This window comes from Parambassis ranga, chromosome 3 (assembly GCF_900634625.1).
Source record: "Parambassis ranga chromosome 3, fParRan2.1, whole genome shotgun sequence".
Lineage (NCBI taxonomy): Eukaryota > Metazoa > Chordata > Actinopteri > Ambassidae > Parambassis > Parambassis ranga.
In genome coordinates this window covers 18847120-18860844 of record NC_041024.1, presented here as the reverse complement: position 1 = coordinate 18860844, position 13725 = coordinate 18847120, and positions in this window count along the sequence as shown.

Below are 13725 nucleotides of genomic sequence, written 5' to 3'. Positions count from 1 at the left end.
CAGCAGCACATATACATGTTCCCCGTAATACCTCCAGAGGAGGAGAAACGGAAAAAAGCACAACTCACCTGATTCCAAAATCGGTTTATGGTGGCGACGTGGCTGTGGTTAATGTTAATATGGGAAAAACAGTTACAACGGCGGGTCCCCGTTGTGTGTAGCAGGAGGGAGGGAAGGGAAGAGAAGAGGGGCTGACGTGAATGAATAAACAACAGAGCTCCTCCTCAGCGCCACAAGTAAAAGCGGAATGTGGCTCACTTCACTGGAATGAAACATCACGCCTCACACAGCATCGTGTTGTCTGCTCTGTTCGATAATGCCGGTGTTTGTAAACAAGCCCAGTGTTCAATGCTGGGCTAGAATTGACACGGGACGTTAAGTTTCCATTTTTTTAAATTCACCTAATTGTCCATGAATATAAAATATTATACGTGTGTGATTTTTATTTATTTGAATGTTAATTGACGAAAGCGATTATTATTTTTATTTTTTAAAAAATTGTAAAACACATCATGTGTATGACATTCATAAAGTCCACCAGGTGGCAGTATAGCACCCTAACAACCAGGGTAAAGGCATCAGGGTGACATATTCAGACATATTTGTTATTTAAAGCAAAATCCGGTGGACATCATGAGACCTTTAGAAAAAAATATAGTCTGTACGGGCCTATACAAGACATATGTGTTATATATTATTTATATATTTTTATCTTTATTTAAGACTACACTCTTTGTGTATTAGAGTGTCACATTCTTACAAATATTATAGAGTCTTATTAGATGACAGGCAGTGAAGCAAAGAATATAGTAAAGTTTCTGGCGCCAGTGAGTAAAAAAAATATTTTGTATTTAATCATATACTTGCTGCTGATCTGTAGAAATGTACTAACTCTGACACTAGAGGGCACAAACACTCCACTGTACCATGCCACTCAGCCCAAAATCTGTCATTCCAGGTCCAAGTGATTCACATTGCATATGATTAAGAATTCTTAATTAATGCTGCGTGTGTGAACGACATCAGTGTTCCTGTCACAGAAGATCAGAGCAGGTCCACTGTGACAGCATCACACCATGTGACACACACAGTGTAGCTCTCTCATTTGTACAGCACCAAAGAAAGTAACGCTCAATTGATCCAGTTCATTTGTTGCTGACGATGAGAAAATGACTGCAATGTGCAGATGTGCTTGTGTGTCACCACGGCGTCTGTGTGACACAACGGTGCCTTCCAGGCTTGTGCTATCAGTCAAGCCAGAAGGGTTGTGCAGCCAGCCTCCCTGCAGCCTGTGATTATCCAGTGTTATTGACAGAATATGCTCTTTTACATACAGATGCTCCTGTGCCCTTCAGTATTCAGAGACCCGTCAATACAAATGCGCTTTGAATTTAAATGTTTGCGGGTCAGTGGTCTCAAAACTCAGGGTAAAAGTGTGTCAGCAGAGTGAGATGACTTTGCATTGATTGTTATGTAAAAGATTCAAGGGTAAGAATGCTGCATCCTTTGTCAGAGTAAAAATCCACTTGTTTGTCTCACAGGTAGTAAGGAAAACAACGAGCAATGTGGGTGTGTTTGCAAAGTTTAAGCTTTCTCCATAGCATAAGCCTTCCTGTCATCTCTCAGCTAAAAAGTGCTGTTCAAATCATGTACTGTATGCAAGCTGTTTTTTTTTTATCAAAGCCAACTTATTAATATTCTGGTCTTGTGCTGTTGTTTATCATGATAAGCTGCCGTGATAATTTCCCTGCCTGCTTTGTGCATTGCAGAAATCTGTGCAGCAAAAAAGCAGCTTTAAATGCTGTACCTGTGGGTGGTTATTTAACAGCAAGGCCTATCTCCTCCTCGCCTACCTCGTCTCGTCCCTGCCTGTCTAGACTGTGATTACCATCTGCTTCATCACTCTGGACTGTCCACTATTCACTGTGTTCTCTCTGCCTCTCTCTCCCTCACACACAAACACGATAAAAAAAAGACAAACAGGCAGTTTTCTGTTCATCCCGATGTGCCAATAAATCCACTTCTACACATACGTCTGTGCAGTGTTTCCAGACTTACACAAAAATGGTGAGTTCATGATTGCATTTTCTTTTCTCAGGAAAAGAGACAAGTTGTGCAATGATTAAACTGGAACAAATATTCTTTTAAAGGGAAAATAAATCAGAGGGAGAGCTTGCCATGTGCTACTTGTTATGGCCCTAACTAGCCCAGACTCATGTCAAGCATAGTTTTCTTCTAAAACTACACAAGGGGGCCAACATTGACGTCATATGCAAGACATCTGTGTAAGAAGTTACAGTGAACGTAACACAAAGACAAAAAAAAAGGAATCATGGGTGCTAAACTAAGATTACTGACATGCTGAGGTGATCATTGGATGAGATACAGTGTAAACACTCCCAGGAGGCTCGGCCAGGTCAGCAGGTAAGGCTTCTACACAGGAAAGGGTCACAGTGTTACAGGTGTTCAGTACACTGATCTCTTCAGACAGCACCTGAGGTGAATCAGGTTCATTTGGCACTGGGTTCATGAGTTGGGATCAGGCTACTACCTCAAGATGAAGAAGGAGCTTAGCGGTCACCATTTTGGCAACCATGATGACAGCACCACTGCCTCTGTAGATCGCTTTCTGGAAGTTATTCTACAAAGAACGACTGTTATAGCCAAAGTGCATAAATGTGTGAGGCCAATGAAAGCTTGATTTTTTTAATTGACTCTTTCCAGTGGCCACAAACTTAATGTAATGATGTTAGAAATGAGCTCAAAGCACCAATGTAAGACTCCAGAGACTCCAAATGGTGTTGTATAATTATTTAAAATTAAATGAGTCTTGTTCATTGGTTGTAAAGTTAAATTGTATCACCTCTAGAACAACACTCATCACACACACATATTCAATTTCACAAATTACAGATGTTCATAAAACTGAAAGAGCCCTGCATGCTTAATCTGTTACACCAGTGGATTTTAACTCCGGGCCTCCATGTGTTTGCTATTCATTGCAGGCAGTGTAGTACTCTGTTTTCCCATTTGCTTGACAGTGTTTTTTTATTAGGGTGTAACAGTATTACCTCATCTGTCCTCTGACAGCTCGCTCCAAGCTTTCAGTGCTTTCCAGAGATGTGCAGGCAGGGCGTGTTGGGGCAACTGAAGTTCACATGTTCAAATTCAAACCAAATCCCCCGAGAATGCACACGCTGTTGTGTAAGACCCTGTTTCAAAGAAATATCCTGTGTTTTCACGAAGCGTTTAAGACAGAGAATTCTTTGCTGCGCAGCTGTGGCTGATGAATACCACGAATGTTAGGTGTATCCGACTATGTTCATTATGCTAAAACACCGAAGCTCACATTGACTGGGAGGTATTACAGGCACATTCCATAGGATTGTAGGAGAAGCATGCAAACTATGACAGCAGTGCGAATGCCACAGGAGGGTCAGAGTGTCTTCAGAAGTTTAATATAGCCGAGGTCCTTCTCACCCCCTGATGAGAGACCAGTAATTAACACTGTGGCATCCTCCTTCTGCTTGACATCCTGCCCCACACTCCACCGAAACAAGCTCTGTGCCTATTTCAGGCTGTGCGGCTCCAGTTGGGTTTGTTCAGGAGTGTCAACAAGCAGACAGACAGTCCACAGACAGAACAGGAAGAGACGTCTTCATCGAGAACCAAGTAACGACTCCTTAAGGCCTGCTGTTGTTTATTTCATGACTAACAGAAAATGCAGAAGCTTTACCTTGGTTTTCATATTTAAAGGAAGCTCCCACACTGGCTACTCTGAACAATTGTTTTATCTACTGTACCTTTGATTTGATTGCTTGAGTGCATCAAGTGCATGATTATGATTCTGCAGCCACCACAGAGTGTGGTTACATCACGGTCAGTTAAATCAAGTGATCCTCATGTCTTGCAAAACACAGCATGTCTGAAAGAGCTTGAAAGATTTCTATATATTATCTGCTTTTCAATCAGCAGTCATCAATATGGCAGACTCTCTATGTTCAGCTTTACTTTGGAGCTATGAAAAGTATTTACACGCATGCTCCTTACCTTGCTGGCTAACTATCATTGGTGGGTAATGTGCAGCCTCTGCTTTACCATTCACAGTTCAATAAAATACTGAGTTATGCAAATTTGAGGAGCTGATGATGTATTTCAGTACATTTGCTTTAAGTTCTCTGTGAAAGAAGCTGTCATATTTGCAGCATCACCCTTTAAGTATGAAGTGCATTATTGAAGACTGATGCTGATGTAACACAAGCTACCTTCTAATTGCCGAAGCTCTTTGTTCAGTGAAGACGCAGCAGTCGCAGCATCACTAATGGGAACAGCTCACCTCTCTATTTCTGCTCACTGTATAAATGTCTGTGTTCTCTCACTTGATGTACAGCTTACATCCGTATGTAGGCCTCAATCAGCAATAATTACTCCATGAAAATAGAACACGCTAACCTGGCAACATCTCACTTAGATGTGATCATATGACAGTTTGTCTGCATCAAAAACTGGGAATAAGACTCAGTTAAATGTCTGTTGGACACAGAATGAACATACGATTTCATCATTTTTGTATTCATTTCATTGCATTCTTCAGACAGCATATAGCTCAACCACCAAGGCCCCAGTAAGAACCAGAGATAAGGTTCTGGCTACAGAGGATTTATTGCTCCTTGTCCATCTGAATACATGGAGGATGTGAACACCTCACTAAGCTGAGGGCAGCTCATGTGTGGAAAAACCAATTCTGTTCAGAAAAGAGAGAAGAGTGGCCAGTACAAAGCTTTGCTACAAACCCTGTGATTTTAGCAGATGTGAGGATGTAAGCTGTGCACCTGTTTCTCCCTGCTTTCTGAGCATTTTGTAGCCGGAGGTGAGAGGCTAGCACAGGTGCGGCCTCTGTTTGATGTAGACAGCCGGGGAAATCCACCCACCTGTATCTACCTGAGATATTGAAAATGATCTCTTTTTATTTTTAGTGGATTTTACACGGTTGTTTGACATAAAGGACACGTCTCTGGCACATGACGGCAGAGATGGAGTTTAAAATCAGTTTCAGCTGAGAGGATGTTGACCTCGGTCAGAGGGGTGTGTGTAGTTCACTGGCTATATATTTTCTATAGTGGAGACATACTCAGGTGTTTAAATAACACACTTAATAAAATAAATTTAAAAAAAGTAAGATTTCAAACCCATGTCAGGCTTCATTACTGTCTTTGTGTGTGTTACAGCTGTAACTAACCTGACTGTAGCATGTGAAAGGCAGCATGCATCTGTGCATGAACACAGGTTAGAGTTTGTCACTGGGCGTAAACATTAATGGCGTCTGTGTGTGAGCTGCAGGCTGCTTTCTGTGCCGTGATACATCTGCTCTGAGTCTAGCTGGGTAGAAAATAGCCCAATACGAAATTGCTCACAACAAGGTCTGTAATTTTTCTTGAGTAACCAGGTCATGACTTCTGCACAATACAGGATTAAAGAGCTTTTTGGTACCATTTAGTTCCATTATACTAGAGGAGAGAGCAGAAATCTCCCAAACTCCCCACCTAACACCAAAATAATACGAATGGATAAATTATGCTGTAGGTCACAGAAATAATTTAATTTAATGTTTTTAAGCAGGTAGTCCCAATGCAATAACAGTACACACTGTGAAGCTACATTAAATGTCAAACCAACAAAGGAGCAGAGTAACAAATGACCCTCATTTGTAGGTTTAATAAGATTTGACTCCTATTTTCATAAAATTCTGATCAGCCCTGTTACTCTGCAGCAGAAGATTTCACAACTGTGTGCATGTCTTACTCTTCTGGGTTGTTAGAAAAGAAAATACTTAAATAATATGTGTTGGTTTGTTTCCACTTCTTTATTGTTTCATAAGTAGAGGGAAGAAAAAACTGGGTGAGTGAGTGTCACAGAGGCCACAGTCACCACATGACATATAAATATGAGACAGGGGTTTGGACTGACTGAATACAGCTGCACTACTTCATGCTTAGGACGTCTCAAGTGTCTGAAGGAACTCACAATACTTGCCACCATATCATTTAGATTGTAATAAAAAAAAATTCATTTCATCCTTTTTTAATAATGCAATGAGTATTCTCAGAAGGGTTTTATTGATTTAGTATAATGTGAAGAAAAAAAATGAAAAACTTCAACCTCCCCTCTTCAAAAAGCACATCCATTACAAGTCATTAAAGAGTGACAATGACATATGTCACTGTGTCAGGGCATCACAATCCTTTTATGTATCAATTAAATCTCCTCAGTCAAAGGAAATTTGGTATCTAGTGGGTCAAAAGATGAGCCCGGGTTGATGCTTCAGCACATCCTGCTACCACTGACTCACTTTAACACTGAAAGAGCAATTGTACTGGATCATTAAAGGGAAGTAAAAAGTCCCAGTGGCCCTGTTGGTCACATCTCCCTGCCTTTATTGTGGGCAGTGATGGGTTATTACTCCGCTCTTCTCTCAAAGGTGCATTAAGCTGTTTGAAACGTTGAGTTCTTGAATTCAGAATTTGTAAGGTCAAAGATGCTTTAAACATCCCTTTGGCTGAGATGTGATTTTAGTGCTGCCACAAATGAAAGGATTTGGATCTGTCAGTTCATCATAAGGAGGAAACATGTTGACAGTTTAAAACTTAAACTTCATAAATCTGTTTCTTTAGTGCAGTGCTGCATGAAGGGACCCATGAGTCTGTGATTTCACCAGGAAGCTTTATCCTTAGGGACTTAAATAATCAGTGTGTACAGTTAGTTATTATTATTATTTTTACTGTAACATGAATCTGTAGTGTACTCACATGTTTCTCAGACATATCTGAACACCACGCACAGAACAACAATCCACTTCCTGGCAATGAGCATGAGTTACTGTGTAGAATGACGTTGAAGCACAGGATATGACAAGTGTTTCTGGAAATTGAGTGTATTAAGTGTCCATGCCCTTGTCATGTGTTGCATCATATCCTTCTTTCCCCCTCCTGATTGGATCCATATGTGCACTGATGGGCCTGGCTGGGCTGGCCAGCAGTGACTCCTCTACTCCTCAGCAAGGTCAGAACTCAGTGGTGTTTGTTGTCTGCTCTCTGCTGGCTGTTCTTCTGTCTCTCTCGCTCCCTTTCTTCTCAGATGTGTCACTCCATCAATGATTGATGTCTCCCCGTAGGACCTGACTCATCTTTCACCTGCAGCCTGCCTCACAGCTGCTCAGTGAGCTCAACATCGGCCCACATGCATGAACACACAGCTCTGCACCACATAATACGATTTCCTTCAGAAGCTATGTGGTTTTTGGAGAGTCCGACGACTGATGTATCACATGCCTCATGCCTCTTCATGAATCATCTAACGTCCAGTATTTTCCTCCTCGCTGAGTTTCTTCTTCTGCATGTTAGTTTCTTTTTTTTCATTATATGGGAGATTTTGCATCTTTGTGTAAGAATCAATGCTTGTATTCAATACATGTCCCTGCCTTTTATTACCATTCCCAGGAGTGCAGAAATAAAAAGGCACTTTTCAGCCGCAGAGGCTGTAATTCCATGTTGTCAGAGCCCATTGTGTTGCAGGAGCTGCATCTGTTCTTGTCTTGTATTGTCTATTGAAGATGTGGGAGCGGCAGACGCCTCGACGGGCACAATTATGCAGCTTCACAAACCAGTGAAAACTGCATTTCCCTACCCATGGATCAGCGTTTTCTTGAAGCCAAAGGTGAGGGAAGGCTGAATAAATATGTTTATCCTCCTCGGCATTAGGCCCTCTGAGCTTTATGCTAACGCTGGGCTCCTCAGCGCCTACAGTAACATATTCATGCAAATGAGCAGGTCATACAGCCTCAGCCACAGTATCGACTCTGTTTGTTTGGCCTTGGTTTTTTTTTGGTTTGGGGCAGAGATTATGTTTGAAGAAAGTTTTAAACCAAAAATCCTCACTTTAGACAGACAGTATGGAAAGACATATTTTGGATAGATATGCAATACTGCATTATGTTAAATACATTTTGCTGTTGATAGCAGAACTTAGTGTGAAGCTGCTTGGTTTAGTTGCTAAAAACAGTAAATCTCCAGGGATTGTTGTGTTGGAGACATTCAAAGCAAAGTTGTGGGATTTTCATGTTGTTTTTCTTTTATGCTTTTCTATGATGCTACATTTTTTTGGACTCATTCAGCATTGAAAAGAATAATATGGTGGAACACACATGCCACACTAACACAATAAAGCCTTAAGTCGGAGATGTACAACATGACAGTGACTCTACAACACTGAGCCAAACACAGTGATTTATCCTGGTACTGAAACGAGACAGCAATGATCCAAAACACAGAGACACACACGTCTGGGTGTTACACAACAAATGTGAAGGACACAGAAACAATGATTCATTTCTCCACAACACTTGACATGAAACAGGATACCAACACTTAAATTGTTTAGTTCAACCTCCCTCTTCCATTTGAAAAAATTCAGGGTTCAAAGGCGGGTAAGTCCAGACAATTATGAAAGTATATATTTTCCTCCACAATAACATGAAACCAACAAATCGAATCAGAATTGCTTTACTGGAACTAGACAAGCAAACATCAACAATGCATGCCAATCGAATTACTGTTCTAGATGGCTGCTCCTGAATCAATCGCTTCCTAGAAAACTGACACAGCCCTCTCGGTCCAACGGGGAAGAGGCACGCTCTAATGGCTTAAAGCTAGACAAAATAAACCCATGTACTGCTTCACATTCGAACTACATGTCATTTTAAATTTGTTTCAGCCTTTATGGTATTCAAACAATACTGCTAGTCCTGAAGTAGACTGAACCCTGATGGTTGTGTTGTTGTGTTCAGCACAAAGGATGAAGGCCCGGTTTTTCCTTCATCTCCATAAAACAGTGTAATTTTTTAATTTGTGTCCTGCTAAAGGATGTTTAAATTTGACATCCAATGATTTTATAGCTGAACTCGGGTAAACAAAGTAAAACAAACAAAACGGTCAATTGATTCCAATTTTTGATGCATGTATAATAATTTCTGATATCGGATATACAGCCTCATTCACAATCATACACACATGTACATGTTTTCTGATAAAGTGTGTCAACATTTTCCTGTGCTTAGATGCACATTCAGACATGCCTGAGTTTTGTGGTGAACAAAAAATAATATACATGTATCCAAGCATCCAGGTGTTCCCGCCAGATATAATTACATTCTTTCCCTTTGCTCTGATCGAGGAGAGGAAACATGCCAAACCCAAATAATTTGATAAATCACATCAAACCACAGCTCAGGAATTTTATTTGTAACTTTAATGATGAAAAAAACGACTCAAGGCACATTACACTGTACTACTGTTACTAAAGCAAATGTAGCCCTGATGGTACAGTATCAGTCAGTTTATTCTCTGGCTGCTTTTTGAACCATGCACATACATCCAGCCACTGTTTGTACAGAGAAGGAAAAGACAATCAGTTGTAATTATGACATTAAAAGTATAAAAACAGCTGTTGAAAACTCAAAATACTGATTTAAATCTGTGGAAGTCAAACTATTGTTTGCGACGGTCTATGTAGCAAAGAGCAGTCATATTATGCTCCCAGTCAGCCTGAGGGACGTTCACCTCATCAACATGAGAATCGTCAGATGGTTGACATCATGGGGGAACCTATCCACCACAATAATAATCCCCCTGCCACTACTGAAAGAGTTTCCTCTCCTCCTTGTTAGAGAGAGAGAGAGAGAGAGTGTGTGTGTGTGTGGACCAGCCCATGCACAAAACACTATTGAGAGCCATCAGCAGCATCCGCCTCAGCTCCCCTTGACGTCACATTAGTTACAATAAGACAATCAATTGCCAGGCCTTCCCCTACAGTGCTGTGAATGGACATCTGCCACTGCTTGACAGGTCTTATTGGTTCTAAGGAGTTTAATGCCTTTAACATTTAACCAAGCCTGCTGTGGCTGGGCTGACATTTGCACATGACCCTGGCAGATTATTTATACAGCCAATCAAAGAGGGGAAACAGTGAGGTTTCACGGTGCATTTGCATCTAACTGGAAGAGTTAGTGTGTGTAACCACTGTTTTTATTGGTCATAAGAGAGAGAGAAGTGTTTAAAAAATATGCCTTCTGGTTGTCCATAAGATTTTACCAAACACGTCATCTCTGCAGTACTGCTGAACTCCACAGTGCTTTACTCTGTGACAATATTTGTCGTGATTGAAAGGAAAGCTTTCATCAGCTTTTCCTCATTTTCCTCATGTTCCCACTCATCAGTCTTGTGGATGACTGGCTGGTGAGGTGATTAATTGGCTGGCTGACTAGTAGACCTAAAGAATGAATGATTGACTAACACTTTTGCTGACTGCTGAATAAAGTGATCAGTTGGTTTTGCTGGCTGACTCTCATTTGCTTTCAAATTTTACAAACACCAAATATTAATGGGTTTAGTTAGATAATAATAGGTGGTAATCAGACGAGGATGTCTTATCCCATGAAAAGTTTTGGTTTCTGTTTAAGCAAGAAACCTTGGGAGTCCTAAGTTTATTGTGAAAGATCAATCAAGTAGAAGGAAGCAAAGGAAAAAGGTCTCATTATTATAAAGCTTTTACTTCACTCATTGTTTGCATTTATGATTGAGTAATTAGCTTATCCAAGTGATTTGTGTCTTACATTGCCAGAGTCAACAAAGCAAGCTGTTCCTGAAGATCTATCTGTCTGTCTGTCTGTCTGTCACCCTAGGCGGTCACAGTCAGCAATCTCTCTGAGAACACTCCATATTTGTCCCTTTTCTCCTCAGCTGCCTGCTGAAAGAGGGCTAAGTGATGGTTTAAGGCATAGAGACATCCTGTTTCCTGTTTCCTTGCTTTCTATCTCTTCCGCTCTGTTGAACACACTAAATCATTAAAAGAAGCATCACTGAATCTGAAAGCTAATAAATACTCATTATTTGTAGAAAGTGTGTGCATACTTTCATTCTGAGTAAGTCTGATGCCTGTAACATGCCAGAATAAACCCTCCACTGTTGCTGTATTGTTTCCTGAAAAGGTAGAACACAGGATGAACTTCAGGCTGCACCTGTCTCTCCTTCTTTGTTTCCTTAAGCTCTAAGAGGCCCTTGACCAGAGAGTCTGTAGGACTGGAAGATCTTGTTAAGAACGGAACAATTTGTTCTCCCGAAGGCCAAGCCAAATACATGCAGATAGAGAGGGAGAGGGAGGGAGAAGTAAAAGTTCATTCAAGACCAAACCCAGGCAGTTAATAAAGCTGATGAGTTACAGCTGAGGAGACAAAGTGATAACCATTTCTTTGACACTTCATTAAATCCCTCATAACAGAACATGCAGAACAACGTCTGTACCTATCACACTGTATGGTGCTGTATGTCATAGTGAGATACGGTGTGAGGTTTCCCTCCACCTATCAGCCTTTGTTCTACTTGAAGTAGAATTGGGTTGAGGTTAGGTGTTTATGTAACTGAGAAGTCAAGACATCTGTGTTGTTCCTACTAAAGCAGTGTGTGTCAGACAAGGCAGTCTGTGCTGATAATGTGTAATGATGCTGCAGTGTCACCACAGAAATGCATCTTCACAGTGTTTTTGTTTCAGTGATATATTTTATTCACATCATTTATGATCTGCCCCCACATCCCAACGTCCAGTAGCTACATTCCAGTATTTGTAATACACAGTGCAGATTTCAGCAGCACATTTATTTGAACTTTTATCTCAGTTTGAACGGTGCTACTTTCCTGCGTGTGTGAGGGTCTCATTGAGGAGAGAAGAAAAGGACATGCATGCACCTCTTTTCTGCTCACCACCTTGGTGAATCCTCCTTCAGCTGCTTGGGGGCAAGAACAGAAGTCGCTGTGTACCCAGAGAGAGAGAGAAAGACGGAGAGAGAGAGAGAGAGAGGCCTGGCTGGCCATAGGGTTGCCACGGCAACAGGGAACATTGCAGGCATGGTGGTGAAAGAAGAGGGGGTCTTGGCTGATAGGGATAACTGAGACGCCAGGGGACACCTTTGTGCGTTGAAATACTCCACACTCCCTTCTGAAGGAGAAAAAGACACTTTTTTTTTTAAACCTAACTAAATTAAACCATAAATAGTGCTGGTTAGGCAGTGTCTGAAATTGAAGAACCCAATATCAGGAAACGTAGCTCAAGGGTGGACACAGAGCATTTTATCCAGACCAAGTGAATTCCTTTGATGTTATTCCTCATGTGTATTACTATGTGTGGTCTACAGCTCTCTGAAAATAAATACACTTAAAATGACTATGCTCAGGTTTTTATAAAATGCATTCTACAATAATTACATTATATTTATCAGCATAGTTCATCTCTTAAGGTGAATTAAATCTCATCTCTTAGCCTACAGGCCACACATGACACCTGTAAGCATCATCTTGGTCTAGAATGTTTGTTAAACAGCTTTGGTATCAGGCATTTCTGGGGTCCGGTGATACAAAGTGTGACTGCAGCATCCCTGGTTCAGTTGTATTTCTGAGTGATGGATGTCTTCTTTCACTCTTTTCCCTTTTAGTTCTCTGTCTCTATTCACTGTGTCCAAGACAATACCACACATTCTGATGTTAGAGCAAGAAAAGCATCTATACTTTAAAAGTTAACAATCAATTGCAATTTCTACTACAAGTCACACAACATGTCAGCAAACATATATATCTATGCATAAAGCTGGTGGGAATGATGTACATATGGCTGACAGTCACTAAGTCTGGCATGCACAGTGAGTTTTTTGGTCCGATTTTGACCCTCATTGTGAGAGGTACGATTTAATTTTTTTTTAGGCAGGCCGAATGTTCAGGGGCTCACTATAGGCAATTAATGCCTCACGACCAGCCATCACATGATCTGCAGAATTTCTAACAATTTCAAATTTTTGTTTCATAAATTGTGAGTTTGACTTGAAATTGAACATGTGTTTTGCTCGTACTGTGTGAGTTGGTTTTTAACAAAACCATTACCCGAACTGCCTTTAATTGCTGCTTAGTCTCAAGAGCCTGGGAACTCCACAATGTTGACTTTAGATGTGGCCCCTTCCCAACAGGGCATGGCTTTGTTTTTGTAAGACTATGAAGATACAGCTTCACTAGAACTCATAACAAGCTGGTCAGAGTGGGCATGAACTTACCATTCTGCAGAGTGATGTAAACAGCTCCAGCTGCTTTCAGAGTGATTATTAATATATATTTTAAACAAGAACAACCACTTCTGGGATGAGCGAAGCAAAGGTTGTTTTAGTCCATACTGTATATCAGCGGTAGTTGACATAATAAAATCAAATGAGTAATGATTAACTCTTTGGGACTGTGAGATTTGCTTGGAGGTTCATGACTTGGACTTAAGGACTGTGTGGGCTCACTTACAAACATGTAGTGATATACTGAGTTTATTATGAAATATATCAGGTCAGGGCCTCATCAGTCTGATTTATTAAATGTTTGATTAGCTGATCTAATGTTGGGAAAAAGAGAGAGCGAATTACCTGAAGTTTCCTTTGTAGACTTACACTCCTCTCCATCCATGACTCAACCAACCTTTATTCTGTGTTGCATGTTGAGACTTCAGACCAAAAGTTTTTTGGAAGCCTTTGAGTTATAGAACAGTCAGGAATCCAGCTAATTTGATCCAATATTCTGACATCATCATCCTTGCCCTCCGATTACATCATTATACTCCTAATCTCATCTGCATTGTAGTGCTGCATAA